Source organism: Ochotona curzoniae, unplaced genomic scaffold, assembly GCF_017591425.1.
Source record: "Ochotona curzoniae isolate NIBS_2020 unplaced genomic scaffold, NIBS_Ocur_1.0 contig_430, whole genome shotgun sequence".
NCBI classification, from domain to species: domain Eukaryota; kingdom Metazoa; phylum Chordata; class Mammalia; order Lagomorpha; family Ochotonidae; genus Ochotona; species Ochotona curzoniae.
The window spans coordinates 7721389-7738266 of NW_024466219.1; positions in this window are offsets into that span (position 1 = coordinate 7721389).

Here is a 16878-nt window from a genome sequence, read left to right on the forward strand (position 1 = left end):
AGTGCTGCAGGGTTCTACTCTGCTATCAAACTTAAAAGAATATAAAACTGTTGGTCTGATATTCAAGTGTTCTGTTAATTACATGATAAGACGCAGTTGAACTGATATTCATTTTGCTTGTATTCTAGTAAGTATGAGTGAAAAACAGAGCGCATGTTTATACTGAGTCAGTGATTTTGCCAGAAAAAATAGCAATTTTTTGTGTTTTCAAAAATAAAACTAGCAAGAATGTGAGTGCTGGTCATTGAAAGCTTTAAACAGCATAGCTTATATACAAATTAATTTAAGGTTTCAAAATATTCCTAAAAAATTGAAGTCATGCAAGATGTCATTTTGTTGTTACAACAACAAAGAAATTAAAAATTTTAAAAACTGGGCCCGGCGGCGTGACCTAGCAGCTAAAGTCCTCACCTTGAATGCGCCAGGATCCCATATGGAAGCCGGTTCTAATCCTGGCAGCTCCATCTTCCCATCCAGCTCCCTGCTTGTGGCCTGGGAAAACAGTCGAGGATGACCCAAAGCCTTGGGACCCTGCACCCATGTGGGATACCCGGAAGTTCCTGGCTCCTGGCTTCGGATCGGCATAGCACTGGCCATTGCGCTCACTTGAGGAGTGAATCATTGGACAGAAGATCTTTCTATCTCTCCTCCTCTCTGTCTATCTGACTTTGTAATAAAAATTAAAAAAAAATTTAAAACTAGGTATAAAAGACTTTATGATTCTGCTAAAATTAACGATCCAACCCAGAAGCAAAAGTCCCTTTTTGCCTCCTGTTAGATTCTAAATAATTAATGATCCAAATCATAAAATAAATATCTTACAAAATTTAGACATCAGGCACAAATCAAGCTTAGGGAACTTTTGAAAAAGGAAAAGAAATACAATATACTAAAAATAATCACACGCTCCACCTCTTCAACAAACACGGACAGACAAGCGGATGAACATAAACGCAGACATGCTTAGTGCTGCAGAACCTGGCAGCAGCTGGGCAGTTGCAAATTGTCCATGGCAAGCTACGCCACAGAGCTGACAAAAAGGGAATTCAGATCAATGCTGCAAGATCCACATTATCCAAGATATTTTCAAGTAAATCTATAGAAGTGCATATCTGTAATTAAAATAACATATGAAAGAATCCCAAACTTGGTGTCAAGGAAATGTGATTTTAAAAACCCAATAATCTAATAGAGCATGCGTGTTACATGGACCCTGTTATCAGCAATGGATTCTGTCTCTGATTTTACACGTGTTTGCATTGTTAAATACTTGAGTTCTGAATCTGCACTGAGGGTGTCACTGCTTGGTCACACCTGTTGGTGGCCCCTGGGATCTCTGTTGCAAGCCATTCAAGGACTATTCAAATCTGGGAGATGTCCTGTGTCAAAGAGGGCAGATCTAGCTGTGTGTGTAATTTCCAGAGTAAAATCAAACCATTGCTTTTTCATTTTAGTTATCAAAGTATAGAACATAAACACCATGGATTTCCATACAAGGTGTTTTAAATAAAAGTAAGATGATAGTATTTTTTAAATAAAGTGTGTGTGTGCACGCAGATAAATCTGGAGATACAGCTGCTTACACAAGGTTATGCTGAAGTTATAACAACTTGAAAATATTGTGCATTGAAAATACATTAATGCAGTTAGGCCTACCAATATCATTGTTTAACACTGCAGTGCCTAGAAAAAAATGTCCTGACTCTGGTTAACTGCCAGTGTTCACTATTAGGAGTTAGTTTCCTGTGAAATGTTGCTAGCTAGGAAAAAATATAAAATTTCAACATATGATTGTATTTAATACAAGTAGAATTATCATAAATGGGTGAACACAGTGTAAGTGTTATAAAAGAAAATTTGTGAGCATCCTGTAGAATAGGCAACATTGCTTATTTTAATATAAAGGCATTATGTATTACTGTTGCATTAATAAGTCATCCTTGTAAAAATATTTGATGCATTCTAGTTGCATCCATGCTATTCTTAATCATTGTAATATAATATTGCTTGCTGGGCATATTTTAAATACGTCGGACAGGACTGGCAATTTGCAAGTCATTGAAGGTGTTTTGATGATAATTTTCCATTTTAGCATCTGATGACCTTTTCCATTTAAATTTCATGCTTCAACGAAATATGGAAGTTATTGCATGTGTGTTTGCCTAACTCCTCCGTTCTGTTTCTTGGGAGAGCTGATCGTTTCCATGAATGTTTGAGGGAAGTTCACTTCCACCATGTTCTCAAGCACCACATCCTCCCTGTCTTAACAAGTAACGAGTCTCCCTTTCCCCTCACAAGCAATTCTCAAAATATCCACTTCTCTTGGGATTTATTCACGTCATCTCCTTAGCTGAAGCTTTTCCTTTAACTCGTTCTCCAGTCTAAACCACAATAGTATTATTTTAATCAGCAAATTATAAAATTGTCGTTTTGTGCTGCTCTTTGGTTGAAGTTAAATATCAGTAATAATGATGGTTAAGCTTGTCTACAAACCTTAAGATCAGTTTTCATCCAAGTTGCCTCTCCATCCTGGCTTATCTCACATTTTTCCTTTTTTTCTCAAACAGGTGTGCTCTCTGTCATTCAGCCTTGTTCACCACAGTGTTTTTGTTTTGATTGAACTCTGATGTGTCAAGGCCTTCTCAAACTTGAGTGCCTTTCTCAGATTTGTCGTTCCCCATTTCCATCACAGATGTAGCTTCAGTGTCACTGTGGGCGCGCCTGGCCTTCCAACAATGCCAGACTTCCTCCTCTGCTCCAACCACACCTTGTACTTTCACACCTAAGCAAATATACTAAACAAGCTCTTCCTGAATATATAATGGACATCTTACAATTTATGTACCAAAAATGCAATCTTCATTTCATATGCATGTATCTATTTATTTTAATTTTTATTCATTTATGTTAATGCGAGGACGTACATGAGAGGGAAGGGGAGAGGAAGAGAGCAAGAGAGAGTGAGCAAGATTGTACATGTGACAGAGAATCTTCTAGCTGCTATTTCACTCACCAAATGTCCGGGCTACATCAAGCTAAAGTCAACAATCTGGAACAACTTCTGAATTCCACCTTGTGTTGACGGACCCCAGAAGTTAAGAAAAAAGTCACCTGTTGCTTCCTGGAAGGTACATTAAAAGGCAACTGGATTGGAAATAGAGTCAAAACTTGGTTCTAGGCACCCTTCTATGGATGTGAGCACCCCCAGAAGCGATATACTTACTAGACCAAACACTTGACCGTTTATCATGGTTTTATTCTTCACATTTTTGCCACTAAGTAATGAGTTTGCATTTGTCTGACTATTGAGGACAAAAGCAGAAACAATAACAGCAAATCACTTAAAATACTCCTTATATATTCAAATTTTTATGCTTCATCTATCTACACATATACACACAAACACAGAGATACACACACACACACATACTGAACCACAGACCCAAATGAATATCACAAATTATGCTACATTTATCATTCCTGTTCTCACTGTTACCATGATAAAATGGTGTCTATGGCCATACCACACTGAATACGCCCGGTCTCGTCTGATCTCGGAAGCTAAGCAGGGTCGGGCCTGGTTAGTACTTGGATGGGAGACCATGATAAAATGAATAATGTTGTTAAAAGTCTAAGCTTGCACTACGTAGCTGTAGAACTTAATACTTAGTGAATTTAGGAATGTGACTTTAGTACTTTGAAAGTTGGAGTACTGGAGAAGCAGTGAATTCGCAAAGTCAAACATCTTATTCTAGTAGATTCCAATGTGGTCTTCCCATCTTTACACATGCCATCCCTGTTTGTCATGTCTAAGTTGCAATTCACAAGACATAATTCTTTTTTTAAAGATTTACTTATTTTTAATTGGTAGAGCAGATATACAGAGGGGAAAGAAGACAGAGAGAAGGATCTTCCAGTCATTGGTTCATTGCTCAAATAACCACAACGGCCAGAGCTGAGCTGATCAGAAGCCAGGAGTCAGGAGTTCTTCCAGATCTCCCATGTGAGTGCAGGGCCCCAAGCCTTTAGGCCATCCTTATGCTTTCCCAGGCCACAACAGGAGGCTGGGAAGGAAGTGGAGCGACAATGAAATGAACCAGTGTCAATGGGGGCGGCTGGTGCTAGTACATGGAAGGTTAGCTTGCTGACCCACTACACTGGCCCCAGTATTTAAGATTCCCATGCTGTGCTGTTTAAGTTTGTTAAAACCTTGAGCAACCCAAATAATGGAATTTTAACTGTGTAATCACACTCTATGAAATGGATTCTGATGTATTAGAATTTTATTATTTCATTTTTAGACATCCTATACAATTATTAATGATGGACAGTCCATTCATGTGAGTTTTCCAGATTATATGTGATTTATATTTTAACTTCTAGATAATGCATTTAAAAATTCTTTTTAAGTTTTGTATTACTTCAATTCATTTTAACTTTTTCAATTTGAAAGTTGAGTGTGTATAGATTTATTAAATGGGTTAACATTGGATAAAATCATTTCCACCCAAAGAATTTTAATTGAGAAAACTTTTAATTTCTTCCGTTTGCTGTTTTTTGCATTTCAAAGTAAATATGGGAAATGAAAAATAATGAGTAATATGCATAGTTTTCATATCCTGGGTCATGCCCTTATTGAAAATGTATCCTCCATAAGATGTGGAAACACTCATGGATCGTTTTAAATGAAGGTATGATTAAAAAACATGCACAGAGCTGCAGGAGTCATAGACATCCCGGGAGGCAGTGGTGTGTCCGGTGCTCATGGTGATATTGGTCGACTTCACTTCCATTTGATTCTTTTGTTTCCTGCCTAGCCTCATGATTTTATGCTTCAGAAATAAAAATTTGTCCACAATTTTTTTTTTCTGAAAAGGCTTCAAATTGTTTTTAAAGATTTATTTTATTTTTATTGCAAGGTCAGATATACAGAGAGGAGGAGAGACAGGAAAATCTCCCATCTGATGATTCACTCCCTAAGTGACCACAACGGCTGGTACTGTGCCTATCCGAAGCCAGGAACCAGAACTTCTTCCAGATCTCCCACACAGCTTTGGGCTGTCCTTGACTGCATTCCCAGGTCACAAGCAGGGAGCTGGGTGGGAGGTGGGGGTGCTGGGATACGAACCAGCACCCATTTGGGATCTTGGAGTGTTCAACACAAGGACTTTGGCAGGTAGGCCACTGTGCTGGATCCCAAAGTTTCAAATTTTGAAGAAAATATTTTCTTCTTCCTTTTCCCAATTCTTTTCCCATCCCTTTGATCTCTGCAAACAGATACTGACACATCTCATCCACAACTTCATAGGCCCACAAACACTCAAACCCCCAACACACTTCCTTGTACACATCCTTCCCATGACTGTGACATTTTGACATTTGTAGGACTAAAGGATTTGCATTTTTTCTTTTGTTGCATTATTTTCAGCACTACAACCACAAAATCCCTGCTCAACTGTTCTTGACCTGTGCTCTCGTGTCTACCTTCCCTGTGTCTGCCACACATCATGAATGCTCGTATAAAGCATGTGTCACAGGTTAGTTACCAGAGGATAAAGTTGGACAGGTGAAAACACTTTTAGAACGTTTGAAAGGAAGTGATATACTTGAAGAGAATTAGAGATGTAAACTTGAAAGGTGATGTGATTTTTCAAGTTGGCTCTGTGTTCGGGCCACATGAGCTTGTCACTGTGCGGGAGATTAACACAGTGTCTCGCTCTGCTCTATCCAGGGCCTTTTCTCTGGGTGAACGGATAGCATTGGCCTTCAGTTAGGAAGTGAGGATATCACAAGTGAAAGTCAGAGGCTGCTCATCACTTTCTTCCTCTGTGTCCCGAAGAACAAAGGTTCTGCTAAGGAGTTTATTCTGTATATTTTATGTCATTCACCTTTGATGAAACCTAAAGAAAATGAAAAAACAGAGACCCAGTTTTGAAAAAAAACTTATCATAAAAATAGACTGAGCCTGAAACGACTGCAAAGTATGTGGGTAAATGAGTTGGACACTAAGTTGACAAAATCCCAGCGTTGCCTCCAGGGTCCCAAATGAAATCTTCCTTGCAAAGTCGCGTCCTAAGTGGATTATATACATTTAGTGCCTTCACTGTAGAGAAGGCTGTCACTTCACGTTCCAATGGCCATCACTCACAGCAGTGCATTGAATATTGTACAAAAGAAAAATAATGCTGGAAGAGCTGCTAGAATCCAAGTGAAAAATGAAGGTGAGGGTGCGGATTCACTATTTGTTGCTTGTGTCAACTACATCATTGTAGCCCACAAATGTGTGTAACTATTTCACATTAATTACACATTTTGTCTGAAGATTTACTTACTGGAAAGTTGGATTTACAGAGAGAAGGAGAGAGAGAAAGATCTTCCCTCCTCTGGTCTACTCAACAAGTGGTCGCTATGGCCAGAGCTCAGCCAATACAAAGCCAGGGAGCTAGGAGATTACTCTGTGTGGTTTATGTGGGCACAGGGTCCCAAGGCTTTGGGCCATCCTCCAACGCTTTCCTAGGCCACAAGCAGGGAGCTACATGGGAAGTGGAAAAACCAGGATTCGATTCAGCATCCATATGGGATGCTGGTATGCAAGGAAAGGACTTTAGTCACTAGGCTACTGCATCGGGCCAAATCACAGATTTATTTTGTTTTTGAAGTTCTAGGTAAATGAAGTATAGCAATGAATAGAAACACAATAAATTATCTCCAGACTATTCTTAATTTTATTTTAGTGTTGCTTTTAAATATTACCAATATTTAAATAAAGAAATATAATAGTTTATTTTCATTTTTTTACAAGTATATGAATCTTTTTCTATTTTAAATTTTATGATACAATTAAATAGGGTCTGGGATTAGCAAATTTTGTTGTCTTGGCCCTCTGATATAATTAATATTCCATTGAACAAAATCTCCTAAATAATTTCCTTTTACAAACATAGGTAATTAAATTACCATGGCATATAAGTCTATATTTGCAGTTAGGCTAATCCCAGTACTGTTCAAGCAAACAATTTCTAAACATTTAAAGTTTTAGAAATATGATGAGCCAGAATAATAAGCATGACAAAATAAATTCTCTTACACAATCCAGAAATTTTGTAAATAAAAATGTGACCATTGTTGTAAGCTAACAGCATTAGCAATTTCCTCTTTTTTAAAAAAAAATATTTATTTTTATTACAAAGTCAGATATATAGAGAAAAGGAGAGACAGAGAGGAAGATTTTCCGTCTGATGATTCACTCCCCACATGAGCGCAACGACCAGTGCTGAGCGATCCAAAGTCAGGAGCCAGGAACTTCGTCCAGATCTCCCACGAGGGTGCAGGCCCCCAAGGCCCTGGGCCTTCCTCAACTGCTTTCCCAGGCCACTGCTTTTCCCAAGCAAGGAGCTGGATGGGAAGTGGAGCTGCCAGAATTAGAACTGGCGTCCATATAGGATCCTGGCGCATTCAAGGTAATGACTTTAGCTGCTAGGTCATGGTGCTGGGCCCCAATTTCCTCTTTCAAGTTAGAAGCATGGGCAATATTTTAGGTTCTTTCATATTTCGTTTTTCTCAACTATTAATCTTCGATAATACGCACAGTGATTTTGCTAATAATAAAATAATTATTTACAGACTAGAAGAATATATCAATACTGTAGGATTAGAGATATGAAGTAATTTATTTATAGAGCTGTTTTTTAACTATGTTTTAGTGGCACAAACAGTATCACTTACAATGCATTAGAACTTAAAAGGTTTGTCAACAGAGAGATGCAATAGACGGAGCACCAAATGCTAGAATCAATAGATTTTAGGAAAGAACTGTGGCTGATGGTAGAACTGTGTTGAAAATGGCCAACAAACATGAGAAGATGTGGAACACCGACCACCAGGGAAATGCGAATGAAATCCACAGTGAGATTATACGTCATTTCATGTGGAAAAGCGAATCATGACAAATGCTGCTGAGGATTAAGGGGAAGGCGTTCCACAGCACATACTGGCGGGAAAGCAACGCAAGATCATGGAAGACAGGGTGGAGATTTCTTAGAAATCTGAAGATAGACCTACCCTGTCAGCTAGCCATCCCACGCTTCAGAATTTACCCAAGCAAAGTGGAATCAGGACTTGGGTGAGTTATCTTTACTCCTTTGTTTCTTGCAGATTAATTCTTAATAGCTCAGATACAGAATCAACCCTGGATGGAGAAAATGTGATTTAAATACTACTCAGCCATAAAAAAGAATAAGACCCCATCTCTCTCTCTCTCTCTCTCTCTCTCTCTCTGTCTCTCTCTCTCCCCCTCTCCCCTGCCCCTTCTCTCTCTCACACACACACTTATGTAGGAGGTAACTGGAAACCATTATATTTAGTAAAATAGCTCCTTGGATCAGGTCCGATGCCTACACTGGACATTCTGGGCTGTTGAGTCAACGGGAGGCCCTGGTCAGTGCCTGTGACCCACAAAAAACATATTGTGTTTTTCTCCTCCATATAAAACTTATTGTATAATACAAAAAAATATAGAAAATGAGCATTTTGTGATTGATCACTGTTTTTAGCATTTGTTTATATTCCTGTGGAAATGTGGCCTTTCTACATTTTACATATTGAATATTATAGTTGGTGGTGAACTGAACTTGGCATTATAGATTTTACATTTCATTTTCTCAAAAATTAAAGAAAGACAGGAGTAGGATTTAGGTAGGGATAAAGAGAGAGGCAAGAGTGTGACTGTGTTCTTAGAATTGTATCTATGAAATAAAAGATGCTATTTTATATTAGCAAAATTTTTAAAAAGCATTTTTAAAAAGGGCTATGTTAGAATAATTCAGACAAAAATGCATTCGTCTGCATACATCACATCGGTGTGGTTGCTGATCATTCTGTTATCTTTATCTTTCGGCTGTATACAAGCTTCCTCTCCTCATGTCTCAGAGGCCACATTGTATTCCTTCCCTCCTGGAAGCATTTACAGGTACAAACATAAGGTATGCATTCTCAGCAGTGGCCTTTCTGTTTCTGCTGTCCTCTTAGCTATCACTCTGCATTTGCTGTTTACTGAGTAAATTTCTGCTAATGTGACAATGAATGGGGTTGGAGATTGGCTATTACTTTGCCTATAGGAAAATACAAAGACTGAAGAATAGCGTATCATCAAAAATATTTATAAAGAAAGTTAACTTAAGTCACCCGAAGTGTTTTAAGTTGTGTGCTTGACTTGTTATCAAACACTACGGAGAGACAGCTCAGAATTGTATCTTTAATGGAAATGAGCAAACTATAGGGTCTGGGGACACCATTAGCTGTTTGGGAGGTGGTTCATTACGAGGTAATTTCAGGTCAGCATAATAATATGGATAACTAAGCCATATGATCCCACCGTCTTTGGAATGTTCAAGGAAGCCTGTTCAAAGTTAACGGCGTACTAACTCATAGACTTACAAAGCTAACTTCCACATGTGAAATCCTGCTCGGTTCTCTTCTGTTGTTCTGAGGACTGACCTAGCTCTCTCTGCGGACTCTTCCCTCCCGCGTCTCCTTCACTGATGTCGCCTAAGTTCCCAAAGACACGCATCCACCTGCTGTCCTGAATTTGATTCTGATGTATTGCTTCAGAATGTATTGCACCTGGAATACAAAAATAAGTGTCAATTAGAATTATGGGTTCTTTTGGAGGCCCTTGCATGATTTATTACATCATAAACCATCCCTGCCTTGCTGCACACGTGGTTTTGCTCGGTTAATGAGGCTTTCGAAGCAGAGGATTTTGGCCCTCGCTGAGATATTTTAAATGCAAATGTATCAGAAAAGTTGGTGACAGCCATTATCCTCCTTACCCTTCAACGGTTGTGTGACTCCTCAGGAAAAGAATAAAAGGAAGTGTCGAAAGACTAAAATTCTTAAGCATTATTGAAAGCTAAGCGATGATTTTATTATTTCTTTCAACTAATCCTTAGGATGAAAGAGTAGCTGCAAAAGAAAGCTTGTTAAAGGGAGCTACGTTTTCATAGTGCCCTGAAGCCTCTAAATGCCACTGAAATGTTGCCAGGACATTCAAATGTTCTTGCCACCCTGACTAAATATAATTCATGATTGCTTTCACATAAAATTTCACATCTCACTAAATATTTGGTAATTTTAAACAATAATTTCATGAAATATTTATTCAAATTATGGTCATTTCAAACTATATATTTTATAACATGTTATTTTCCAAAGTCCTTGTTGGTTCATTTAATTTGAATCATATAAGATTACATCTTTCATAAATTGACAAGGAAATGATTATAAAAACTATCAAAATAAATAACTGGGTGCCTTGCTTTATGCAGGATGTTATTAAGTATGGGCGGCCTTGGTGTTAGCACACTTGATTGTGTTTCACTGCGAGTGTGGATTTTACAACTTACAGGTTTGTGGCAGGTGCTAGTCCTCACATTTTCTTTTTGAATCTTGTAAAATTTAAACTTTCTCGTTATCTCTCTGTAACCAAACCCATGATATTGCCGCTAAGCGCTGTGAGTCGCCACACTCCTGTCCTTAAGAAAAGGCCCAGCTAGGAGATGAATGTTGTTCTCCGAGTTACGGCTTCTGCATCAAGCAGCCATTCATTCGCTCTTCTTCCTCTCACCCTGTTCCTCTCCAGTCTTCCCCCTTATCTGTCTCTCCTTCTTTTCTCCAAGTGTCTTCCCACCCCTACAATTCTCCTTTACTTTTTTTGTTTCATATATGAATTACTACCTGTAAGAAAAAATATGATATGTCTCTTGTGGGGACTACTTTATTTCATGAAGTATAAAGGTTTCCAGTTGCATCTTGTGTGTGTGTGTGTGTGTGTGTGTGTGTGTGTGTGTGAAAGATGGGTCGTATTCTTTTTTTTTTTTTTTTTTGGCTGAGTAGTAGTATTTATAGAACATTTTCTTTATCCAGTTATCAGTTGATAGGCATCGTACAAATTAAAATTATCTGTTGCAATTTTACTGATTTTTTTTTTTTTCAGTTCTAGCAGCCTTTGTGTAGCAGTTAAGATGCATGTTGTGGTTTCTGGGTTGGTGCCATGATTCATCCTTAAATGAGCTTCCTGATACCGTACGTAAGAAGCAGAGGGAGATGGCCCAGGCAGGTGGAGCCCTGTCACACCTGTAGGAGTGCTGGATTGCAATGTGACTTGACCTCCCTATTTTGTCTACAAGGGTCTGTTTGTGTAACACACTTGTTTGTTATTTGTTCAGAACAAATTATGTTATAATTATTTTCTTTGCCAAGTTACCATCCTCACAGTTTCCTATCATTTTCCCTGTTGCTGATTAGGGTATTGTATTTTTATTTGTTCTTGGATTTCCTGTATTTTATCTTTTAAAATTTATTTATTTATTTATTTTTACTTTTATGTAATCTGATATCTTTGACTAGAGTATCACATTTTCTGACAACTTATTTATTTAAAAGAAAATATTTGGTTTTATCTTCAGTACCTAAATCTGTCAAAGAAACACAGAGGGAACTACAGCTTTTTGATTAAACACCTGAGCGATGTTGGTCAATGGAGAGTTTAGGAAGTAAAGTGAGGTTCCTATGAGCTCCTAAGGAACAATCGCCTGTTAGGGATAAAAATTAAGAAGCACATTTAAGACACCTTGCATCAGTAAGAGAAGGAAGATTTGACATTGATTCAATACAGAGAGCCCGTCACAGTTCAAGTAGGTCATATTGATGACTGTGGCTGAAAAATTATCATCTTGCACACTGCAGAAATTTTGCATATCTGGATCAGTCATCTAAAAACCAATAATACTTATATCTTTTTGATCAAAAAGTGCCCCTGCACATTTTGAATACCTCTTAGAGAGATGGTCTAATCTGAAGGTCATTGATGAAAAAAATAAATTTGATGACTTTCAGATCGGCTTTCTGAGTAAGTGACATTGTCAGGAGCAGAACCCTAGAGTAACTTCAGGTTGTAAACAATTATGTGGGAGAAGATTTTGTTTTTTTAGCTAGCTTATGAGTATGGCCAACCTTGTGATATTGGTGAGATTATTGAGAGGAAAGGACACTGTTGGTGTATGGGAACCTCGATCAAAGTGTAATCCACACTCAGTGACCAGAGAAGCTCCTGGAAAAAAACTGAGAAGAGGCAGTCCAGGTGTGTATGAACACACAGCATTTTCTTTGTTTCCATAAAAAAAAAGTCATTTAAATACTCTTCTTAAGATTCTCAAATACAGGAAAAATAAATATAACAGGAAATAATTAGTTTTTCTTCTTTCATCCTCTCTTGTAAGAATCTTAATATTGAATTATGGTTCAATAACTTCTGCGCCATATTGTCTCTTTTAATGAACCAAATGAAAGCACGTTTTAATGAGTATAAACACTTATAATTTGATTTTTTAAATTGAATTTCAATGTTTAAAGAATACTAGAAATGAAGCGAAGATTGTATGCTATTTATCATTTTTAAGTATTGCTATTCAAGAATTGTTTACTGCAGCATAATGTGTTCCATATAATATTATTTAAGGTATATTTTTGAGTATTATTTTTACAGACTGCTTGTGTCTTATATTTCTGAAATGGGATAGGATAATTTAACATTTTAGCTTTAAAAAAGTAAATATAGTTTGTAACATTACAGACCTCTTATTTATGTAAAAGTATCATGATGACTGTATTTAATTTCCCAAATTATTCTGAAATTTTCAGTTCATTAAAGGTTGTGAATAATTTGAATATGCATTTAAACAGCATTGATAAAGCTAAAAATTAGTGTTTTAGATATATCAGTGCTTTTGTGATAGCTCATTTATGCATGTATTAGTCATTCAAAATATGCATTATTATGCATGATGACCTCCATAAGCACTGTGAAAGTTTTGATTTTTAAATGATAAGCTAGGAAAAATAAGCTTGTGCTCTCCCAGACTCATGCTCTAGGAGCCCATCTGAGCACCCGATTACATTGCAGCAAGTCGGAAGAGGAGAATAAAGGGGGATGAATATTGATGTTCCCTTACAGGCATTAGAATGTAGTGGCAGGTGGACCTGTGTGATCCTGTAAGTGAAGCCACACTTTGCAATGCCAACCACCCATAATAGATCACATTTGGTGGCCTAGCTGGTCAGCTTTCAATCCAGCTTCTTGCTGTTGCATCTGAGAAAGGAGTGAACGGGTTCATGGCTCAGTGGCTTTGGCATGTCCCACATTTGGCTGTTTAGGGAGGTACCTAGCAGATGGAAGATCTCTTTCTTTACCTGTATCTCCTCATCTTTCTCTGTACTTGCTCTTAGCCAAAAGATCAAGGCTGAGAATGAATGAATGAATGAATGACTGGATAAATAGTGTTTTAAAAAATGCATTGGCTTGAAGGCAAATAGATAATTTGGGCGTTCAGTGAATGTTCTAAGATGCTGTTCTCAATGTCAGACATGGCTAGGTGTTATTTTTATAACAAAGTCCAGTTCTTTAACACTTTGCCTCCTTATATAGTCAATATTTCTGAAAAGAAATGATACAGAACTCTTGTCAGTTATGCAGCTTATCACTCTGCAAAATAATCCATAAGTCATGTTTATACTATAATGTGCGAGGGAATGAAGTATTATAGCAATCTATCATGCTTACGATACATGTGTGTACATACTGTCAATATCTTATATCAGCATACAACATAGTTAATGGAGTTTCCAGTGCAGCCATATGGGATGTTTTCTGAATAGCAGAAAAGGTGTTGCAAGGAGAAAACAGAACAAAATGTGACATTCTGCTCCATTCAAAGTTTATAAATTCACACAAGGAGAGTGGGACAAAGAACACTAGCCGTATCTTTCCCAGTTTTGTAGGACAAAGTTCTGTCTAACCATTCATGCGCCCAATGGAGTCTCAGGGTAGGATTATTACACAGAGGTTCAGCAAATATTTGTGAGACCTCAGTTCGTGCCTGAGTGCAGAGTTTTTCCTGGAATCCACTAACATAAGAAACATGAGAAGAGACTGTATCACAGCAGGTTCTGCAACTTGCTGGTGTGGACATAGTTTCCAGTCCAGAACTGATGGTGGGGAAAAGCACAGTGGTTTGTGGTGACGAAGCCACGGCTGTGCCCCATCAGACCGGCTCTGCTGGCACTGAGGCCACTCCAGCATGCCTCCCTGTGGGCCCTCATTGTCAATTTGTTCAGTGAACTACACAATATCCTCTTAATAAACCCGCTGTATACTTAAAGCGGTCAGATGCAGTTTTTCTTGTGACTAAAAATGTTGACTGTCAAATTGTGTATTTGAACAGATGGTAAGAGATTCATTAACAGAATCCAGATTTTTCTTCCTGAAGAAAATTAGGTGCCAAGACAACAATGCATTCAAATGGATGAGTTAATTTTTTAAACAGATTTTGTTTTAGGCGCCTCAGTTTTAACAGTCCTTCTCTAATAGTTTACCACAGTTAATTTACATTCTTATACATAATTTTGATATTAGTTTCCCACCTATAAACTTATTGTAGTTACATTTTAGCACTGTCCATATCCTGCCCAAAAGAATTCAGTTTCCTGGGTGTCCCATCTTGGCATCTCTTTACCTATTAAAAAACAAACAAAAAGAACCAAAAAAACTCCACCATTTTTTATGGCAGAAATCCAAAATTCACAGTGACTGAAAAAGAAAGCTGAGTTTTTCATTTACAAAATGTCTGGTAGGAGTGTTGTTTGCCAGACACCTTTCCAAGCAATGAATTCACAGACTTTTTAAATAGATCTTGGCTGAGCCAGTGTTGTCACAGAGCACGCTAAGCCCCTGCTTATAATGACTGCATCTCAAAAAACAGAGCTAGTTCCTGTGCCCTGCTGCTTCACTTCTAATCCAAGCCCTGCTAATGCCAATGGGAAAGCAATGGAAGACGGCTCAAGTTCAAGGGTTACTGCTGCACTAGTGGCAGGCCCACAGTAGAAGCAAACTTCGCTGTTAACTCCAGGAATGTAACATTTTTCATTTTCCCATCATACAGACCAGAGCAAGGTAAGAAAAATGATCATGGATTCTCTTTCTCCCATCATTCACTATTGTAAAACTCACACAAATTTCAATTAGTTATATTGCAGAACTTATAAAAGAAAAAAAATCACCAAATCTAGATGTATCATATCCTGGCTATACTTTTGCAGAGCGCCTTACCAACCTTCCCAATATTGGTGGAAATTTCATTTTCTCAGATACTTTGTTTCGATGGGGATACAGTTTGATCCAGAGTCACCCAATCTAAGTGTCTTGAAAGCTTCAATCCATACTTGCTATGGTTTTTGTTGTTTTCGTAGAAGCTTTGTTTGGCTCCTAGAAACCAGTCCTTAACTAGTTGTGTGTTTAGAAGCCTTTCAAATCTGTACTGGTGTTCCATGAAAAAGTTTCAACATAAATTTTTCTTTTTTTTTAGTTTTGTTTTCATATTTAAGTAACCATACCTTTAGATTTTTTTAACTCTTCTATAATTTTGTGAGCTAGCTAATAAAATTCAGATCGTCTCTTCCTGCTCAGATTAACTGGAGTGTACCTAGAACTATCAACGGTGATTTTCATGTTATGTGTTTTTTTTTAAAGATTTATTTGTATTATTTTTTTATTGGAAAGGCAGATATACAGAGAGGAGAGACAGAGAGGAAGATCTTCCGTCCGATGATTCACTCCACAAGTGAGCGCAACGGGCCGATACTATGCCAATCTGAAGCCAGGAGCCTCTTCTGGGTCTCCCACACAGGTGCAGGTTCCCAAGGCTTTGGGCCGTCCTCGACTGCTTTCCCAGGCCACAGGCAGGGAGCTGGAAGGGAAGCGGGGCTGCCGGGATTAGAACCGGCGCCCATATGGGATCCCAGGCGTGCAAGGCAAGAACCTTAACCACTTGCGCCACCGCGCTGGGCCTTGTGTATTTTTTTCAAGCACATAGTTTATAAATAATTTTTACTGTTCTGTTAATTGACATTTCACTTTGTTTATTTACTATTCAGAAACTTACTAGCTTGATGTAATCCCACCTTTATGTTTTCGCTATTATCGACTGTGAGGTCTTGAGATCCTATGCAAAATGCCATTGGGTAGGCCAGTATCTCTCAGTGTTCCCGCTGTGTTTTCCTCTAGTAGTTTAGTGTTCTTAGGTCTCAGGTGTAGATCCTTGGTCCACTGTGAGTCGATGTTTACGTACAGTATAAGTGAAGAGTCTTTTTTAAAGTTCTGCATCTGCAAACCCAATTCTGCTGATGTCATTTGTTTGAAGAGATTGGCTTTTCCCAGGGAGTGATTTTGTTTCTGAAAGACTAAGTTGGCTGTGGATGAGTGGATTAATTTGGGGGGATTGTATTCCATTCCATTGATCTACATGTCTATTTTTGTGTTAGTACTGGGCTGTTTTGTTTATCACAGCTTGATAGTATAGCTTGAAATCTGGGATTGTGATGACTGTATTTATTACTATTTAGTATTAGTTTTACTGTTGAGTCTTTTGTAGCAACATAATTTTTGTAGCATTATTTTTTCAAGAACTGTGAAAGATGCCCTTGATCTTTTAATTGAGAGTATATTGAATCTAAATTTCATTGAATATTATAAATATTTCAATGATATTAACTCCCTTAATCAATTATATGGACGATTTCTTTTCCATATATGTGCCTTATTGATTTCACTAATATTATGTAATTTTTATTGTGGAGATACTTCAGGTTCTTGTTTAAATTTATTCCAACACATTTTTTGTAGCAATTGTGAATGAGACTAATTTGTAGATTCTTTCTAAATCAGAGCATTATTGTATTTAATAATCTTAGTGTTTTTCTGTGTTTACCTTATACCCTGCAATTCTGACAATTTGTTTTGTAAATCCAATGTTCTTTTTGTGGGAT